This window comes from Trichechus manatus, unplaced genomic scaffold (assembly GCF_000243295.1).
Source record: "Trichechus manatus latirostris isolate Lorelei unplaced genomic scaffold, TriManLat1.0 scaffold00019, whole genome shotgun sequence".
Taxonomy (NCBI): Eukaryota; Metazoa; Chordata; class Mammalia; order Sirenia; family Trichechidae; genus Trichechus; species Trichechus manatus.
Genome location: NW_004443955.1, coordinates 22,538,841 through 22,546,563, shown reverse-complemented (window position 1 = coordinate 22,546,563; position 7,723 = coordinate 22,538,841).

Here is a 7,723-nt window from a genome sequence, read left to right as displayed (position 1 = left end):
AAAAGATTTATTTCTTTCCCATTGGAGGTTAAAACTTTGGAACAGCTCAGTATGTGTGTATGCACCTTGGGTCTCAATTTCAACAAATTTAGTAGATTTAGGAGTCTTCTTCTGAGGACTGGTACAGTGGGTTAAAAAGTATATGATTCATAAGTTTTGTATTCATTATTATTATTTCTATGCTGCCAGATGCATAATTCTGACTCATGCTTCCCACTGAACCTATAAGTAAGAGGATTTATTTTATAATTTCATTTTTATTCATTGCTTTTCCTTCCCTTTCAGTGTTTCCCCAGGACTGTGTCATGGACAAAATTGCACTCTGATCCGATATGGGATTACAGTGGTGGGAATTGGGAATCAGGGTTCCAGTCTCCCACTGGATGGCACCTACCCCTGGTGGGATGGGTATGTTTCTGAGAAGGATCATGGCCTCAGCCAAAGTGTTTCCATGGAGGGCAGAGGAAGGCTTACATTTAAGGAAGTCAGATCTCTATTGCCAGCTTTTAATCCCTAGCCTCAGGGCATTAGGACCTCCTCACTATTTTGTATTTTTGCTCGGTAGCTTGGACAGTGTATTTTCCCATTGATCTGACTATCTTAAAATTCTCCAGTAGCCCCCATCATAAATAGGCAGTATATAGAAAAAACACAGGAAAAGATGTTCACTCTCACACATAATGAAATAATTTGCATTTAAAACAACAAAATGCCATTTCCCTCCCTCCCACCGCCTAGCAGATAGCAAAGATCAACAAGTTTGATACTACACTATATTAGCAGATATGGAGAAACATTTTGGTGGGAGAATAAATTAGCATAGTTTTTTGACAATGGCCACCAAAATGTAAAATGCACACCATCCCCAATTCGGCAATTCCACTCTTGAGACTTCACCCCAGAGCTACTGTGGTACAAATGAACATTGCTGAAGAAAATCCCACATCTGCGCAGACTGAAATCACTTTAAATTTATAATCTAAGCCTCAAAGAGCCACTCCAACCCTGTTCGATATTTCAACCACTCTTCCCTAGTAAAATGAGTTCCTGCTGTCCTAGATGCCTTCTTAGACCTCCAACATGCTGGGCCTCCTTGTCTCAGCTGGAGACCCCTCCTCAGTCTTCACTGAGAAATAGATGCAGGTGCAAACTCATTTTCCCATCCCCAAATCTGCCCCCTCTCCAAGGTCTGTGTCCACTTCCTCTGCCTTCCCTTTGGTCATAATGAAAGAAATGACCCTGCTCCAAAGCCCTTTCACTGGGTTCTGGATCCTATGCCTTCTCACCTACTCAAGGACTTCTGTCTTACAATTATTCCCTTTTACTCCTGCAACATCATTTTTTCCCACAACACTCATGTCTATTGACATAAGAGTCCATGGGTGGTGCAAAAGGTTAATGCTACCATCTGAGGTTTGAATCCACACAGAGGTGCTTTGGAAGAAAGGCCTAGCATCTGCTTCTGAAAACTCAGACATTGAAAACCCTATGGAGCACAGTTCTGCTCTGACACACATGGGGTCGCCGTGAGTTGGAACCAAGTGATTGGCAAATGTTGTTTTGTTTTGTTTTGATGTAAGAATGTGCATTAATATCAGCCACGTTTAAAACAAATTCTCCCCTTGACCTCATGGGCCCCTCCACCTACTGGCTCATTTCTCTGCCCCCTCTCTTAGCAAATGTCCTTGAATGCATTGTCAACCCTCTGTCCCCACTTCTTTTACTCTCATTCCTTCCTCAACCAATTCAGACAGAATTTCAGCCCCACCATTCCACTGCTTTGCAAAACTGTTTGTAATAACAAAATACTATAAACAGCTTAATATCCATCAGTAGGGATCGCGTTAGGAAAATTATAGTATGTGTACACATTCCCATCCAACTAGAGGGAGAGAAAAAGAGAGAGGCAGAGAGAGATGTATATATGCTGATATGAATTGTGTAGTATGATGTGCATTTGTGCCATTTAAAAACCAGAGGATCTTGAAAACATCATGGTGAGTGAAAAATGTCAGTCACACACAAAAAAATATTGTATGATTCCACTTGTATGAAATATCTGGAATAGGCAAGTGTATATAGACCTAAGATTATTTGTGGTTACCAGGAACAGGTGGAAGGGAGGAGGAAAGGGGAACTCATTGCTTAGGAGACACTTTCTGTTAAGGGTGTGTTATGGATTGAATTGTGTCCTCCAAAAATATGTGTCAACTTGGCTAGGCTATGATTCTTAGTATTGTGTGATTGTCCTCCATTTTGTGATCTGATGTAATTTTTCTATGTGCTGTAAATCCTAACCACTATGATGTTAATGAGACAGGATTAGAGGCAGTTGTGTTAATGAGGCAGGTCACAATCTACAGGATTGGGTTGTATCTTGAGTCAATCTCTTTTAAAATATAAAAAAGAGAAACAAGCAGAGAGGAGAAGGACCTCATTATCACCAAGCAAGAAGAGCCAGGAGTGAAGAGCGTCCTTTGGACCCAGGGTCCCTGTGCTGAGAAGCTCATAGACCAGGGGAAGATTGATGACAAGGACCTTCCCACAGAGTCAACAGAAAGAGAAAGCCTTCCCCTGGAGCTGGTGCCCTGAATTCAGACTTCTATCCTCCTAAACTGTGAGAGAATAAATTTGACTTTGTGGTATTTCTGTTCTAATGGCACTAGATAACTAAGACAGGCTGATAGAAAAATTTGGGAATGGACAATGGTGATAGTTGCACAACATGCTGAACACAATTAAAGTCACTCAAATATACACGTGAAAAGTGTTGAAATGGCAAATGTTTTGTTACATACATACTGTCTTAGTCATCTAGTACTGCTATAACAGAAATACCACAAGTAGATGGCTTTAACAAAGAGAAGTTTATTTCCTCACAGTATAGTAGGCTAGAAGTCCAAATTCAGGGTGTCAGCTCCAGGGGATGCCTTTCTGTCTCTCTTGGCCTTCTCATCAATCTTCCCCCAGACGAGGAGTTTCTCCACGCAGGGACCCCAGGTCCAAAGGATGCTCTCTGCTCCCAGCACTGCTTTCTTGGTAGTATGAGGTGCCCCAGTCTCTCTGCTTGCTTCTCTCTTTTATAGCTCAAGAGATTGCCTCAGGACACAATCTAATTTTGTAGATTGAGTCCTGCCTCACTAACACAACTGCCACCCATCCTCCCTCATTAACATTATAGAGGCAGGATTTACAACATACAGGAAAATCACACAATACCAGGAATCTTGGCCCAGCCAAACTGATACACACATTTTTGGGGGGACATAATTCAATCCATGACACATACTTACCACAATTTAAAAAATGTAAAAACAGTGGGGGAGAATTGCATGTATACCCACATTCACAAGCTTATACGTATATTAAGAATATGTCTCGAAGAATATATGAAAAACTGAGAAAATAGTTGCTCTCAAGGAAGAACTTGGGGTTTTTGGGGTGTGAAGTGGGAAGAAAACATTTCTTATAAAAAACTTTTTTGTGCTGTTTAAAATGTTTACTCTGTGTATGTATTACTTTTCAATGTAAACATCAGAGGATAAAAGGAATATATTATACAGCATGGTATTTATTATTATTTTACTGGGCTCTAATACACACGCTGAGATATTATAACCAAATTAGTGTTCTCATGAAACATCAAACTTGGAAAGGGTGATCTGATTTGAACTTCACCCTGAAATAGAAAATAAATTTTGGCCTATTTTCCTTCTTTATTAGTTAAATTAGAAGAACAATACAGCACCATTGCAGAAAAATGAGGAATTACATATATAAACAGCAAGGTGGGAATGAACATGCACCACCCAGATGCCCATTCAAGGAGAGACTTGTTGCCCCAGCTGCTAGGGGTGCGGTCAGCAGATGGCTCCAATGGTCTGCTCCTTCAGCCTCTGCTTCAGCATGTCCTCTAGTTTCTGGGAGTTAACTCACTCAAGAGCATGTCTGTCTTAGTTCTCTAGTGCTGCTATAACAGAAATACCACAAGTGGATAGCTTTTAACAAACAGAAATTTATTTTTTCACAGTTTAGGAGGCTAAAAGTCCAAATTCAGGACACCGGCTCTAGGAGAAGTTTTTCTCTCTCTGTGGACTCTGGGGGAAGGTTCTTGTCTCTTCAGCTTCTGTTTCCTGATTCCTTGGAGATCTCCAAGTGGCTTGGCATCTATATTGCCCCATCTTTGCTTGCTTAATCTGCTCCTTTTATAACTTATAAGAAATTGACTCAAGATACACCCTACACTAATCCTGCCTCATTACCATAACAAAGACAATCCATTTTCAAATGGGATTATAACCACGTGTTAGGATTTACAGCACCTATTTTTGGGGGACACAATTCAATCCATAACAATGCCTTTCCCAGAGAAACCCACATGCAATGACTGACCATTGATGCCTGGCCATTTTGGTCCAACAGGGGACAACTCTGATGAGCCATAAGTGCTCCAGAACTCAAGCCTGGATCCCAGTTGGACTTCTTTCTTTATCCAATCTTGCTGTCTCCCCCTTCCCTTGCACAGCTGTTGATCCCCATAAAAATTCCCATCTCAACATCTGCTTCTGGAGAACTTGGCCTGCAGCAATTTGTACTGAAGTGGTCAGAGAAAGGAGGTGGAGTTTTCATTGGGGTCGTTTGCCACCTGGCTGAGAAATAGGACCCCACGAATGGTGTTAGGTGGAGCACAGACAGCCCCTGGCATGAAGTGACAGGCAATCCAGTTGTTGAAAGACTTATCACTGATGAATTAGGACGGCATACCAGCAGCAGTGAATGTATTAGCTGGTGTGATTTATCAGAAGTGTGGGAAAATAGTAACTATAAGAACAATGGATTGGATGGTTATTGTTAAGCACCACTGATACCCTAGAAAACGTTAATGAAAAGCCAGCAATTGAAAGCTAAGTGTGAAAGAGGGCTTCCCTGGTGTGATCATTAAGGTTGTGTGTCAACTTGGCTGGGCCATGATTCTCAGTGGTTTAACAGGCGGGATGAAGTTTGGCAATCATATGATGATGTGATCACTTCCATGATGAGATTTGATATAATGTGATCACCTCCATGACGGGATCTGCTGTGAGTAGCCAATCAGTTAAAAGGGAGTTTCCTTGAGGGTGTGGCCTTCATTGAGTATAAGTGGACTTTCTGGCAAGGCTCCCAGGCCTTTGCTCACTCTGTATCCTGCAGCTGGCTTCTGTTTGTCTGGTCTCCGGTTCTTGGGACTTGAGCTAGCAGCTTACCTGCTGTCTTGCCTGCCAATCTTGGTATATGTTGCTCTTTGCAGCCTGTGAGCAAGAGCCCTGCTGTCTGACCTGCTGATCTTGGGTTCACCAGCCCCTGAAGCTACGTGAATCAGAAGAAGCCTCAAGCCTGACTCAGGGACTTGGGACGTTCCAGCCTCTACAACCGTGTGAGCCATTTCCTTGATATCAATCTCACTTTATAGATATTTATACACTTTACTGGTTTTTCTTCTCTAAAGAACCCAGCCTAAGAGAACTGGTAACTTACAAAGAAAGAGGCTTTCATCTACTGCAGTGGGGAGGACAGTAAAAGCTGAAGACTAGGTTCAGACATTGTAGTAGAAGTGGGAAAAATGCAGAGAAGGTTAAACTCCCAACAAAGGAGTTCTGTATGTCAAGGTCAGGATCCTCAATAGGGAAAAAATGGGACCTTGATATTTGGGATAAGGATATCCGGGCCGATAACCCTGGAAATTTGAAGACCCAGATTCCTCTGAAACCCCTGAGCCTGTAGAAGAGGCCCGTCTCTCTATATTAAGATCTAGCAGTCCCCATTGATGGAAGACAATGCAAAAACCTTTTCCTCACAACATGTACCCCCTTCAGGATCTGTTAGCTTCTCTCCTCCTGGCCATCAGGCCTCTAAGTTAGGTTCAGTTACAGCATACTCAGCTAAGACTTGTTGGCCTGATAAGAGAAGAAAGGAGCAATTCCCCAAAGGAGATATAAGACCTAGCTAATGACAGGAGCTCGGGGAGTATGCATGAGTGCTTGATCAAGGGGGCTATAACATAGGAGTGGATAGGGCAGAGTTTATTGATTTGGGAGCTCTCTCCCAAGATACATCCTGGCAAGGACTCCAGGAGATGATACAAACATGTTTTTAGGATAACAGCTAAAGGATAGAAGTGATAGCTCATGCTAAGTGAATCTGAAAAGCTGAAATTGCTATGGCAGTTGCTACAGGAAGGAATTAAGAAACTCATAGAAGAGGCAATGCTGGAAGAAATATACTATGTAAGGCCAGAAGACTCAATAGATGTCTATGTTCCAAGAAAGACCCAGAGAATATACCATGTTCTAAGGCCATAAGTCATGCGCTGGGTGGGGGACACCAGCATCAGTCAAAAGTTCTGTGGTGGCTCTCCTCTCTAAGCCAGGGGTGACAGCCAGAGAGGATGTTACAGAACTGAGCCCACTGAGAGGGATGGGGGTGATAGGACCCTAAACAATAAAGGCTGACGGCAGTGATCAACCAGCAGAAGCCAAGTGGCCACAATTATAATTGTGAGAGCCAAGGCAGGAGTGGCAGCCAAGGAGGCTTGACCCTCAGAAAATGCAGAAAGTTATGGAGAAAATTAATAGAATACGATGTCACTAGGGGTAAAATAGACGGGCAGCCAACAAGGGTACTACTGAGCTTGTACCATCAAAAGAAATAGAAGCTGGATGACCAGGAGGCTGAGGGTGGTCACCCTGATTAAATACCCCAGTTACTTGCCTGTATTCTGGGTCTAAGCCAGCTCCCAGGCTCAGAATCTATTGACAGAAGAGATGGCTGGCTCCCCAGGAGGACAGACCCTACAACACCATAGCAAGAATACACAGTAATGACCCCACAGTCATTTGTTCAGGTAACTGTACACTGGGAGAAGGGGGAGGCTCATACATTTGGAGGATTGTTGAACAGAGGGCCTGAGTTAACGCTCATACCTATATACCTGAAGCCTCACCACTCCCCTCCCTTATTGTTTTGTTTAGAATAGGGGTACATAGGAGCCAAGTAATAAGCGGAGTTCTGGCTTATAGTGGAACCCCTGGGCCCATGGACTCACACAGTGGTCATTTCTGGGGAAGCCAAAGGTATATTTGGGATTGACATACTTGTAGTTGGCACAACCGCTGTATTGGGTTCTTGCCTCTGGGGTGAGAACTATCATAGTTGGGAAGGCCAAGTGGAAGTTCCTGAAACTGTATCCTTATTTGGAGATAACTCTTCATAACTCAGGCACTTCTACACATCTTCTGAGCAAAGGGCACTGCAAGGGTGTTTGGACAACAGACAGCTTTGGAAGATAGAGATAGTGTCTCTCTAATGATAGAGACCCTCAGAGACATTTCATGATAATAAAATCTCCCTCCTCTCCCAGGAGACATTTTTTACCTCCCAGGGTATTAAACCTTATCCCTCTCTGTCCAGTAGCTGAGCAAAGCAGGGTTAGAGAGGCCCAGCCATTTAGGCCCCATTCAAGACGTATCTGAAGGACACTATTTGCTCCAGAGCCCCCTCCCCCCAGGTTGGACGAGGCTTTATCAGACCTCTGTTGCAATTCAACTCCTCCTTCTACCCAGTTCTGCTTCTTCTGCCTCCCTTTCACAGGTACTGATCCCTAATAAACATCTTGTACCCCAAACTCTGTCTCATGTCTGCTTCCAGAGAACCCACCCTGCAACAAATGGAATGAAAAACATATGAA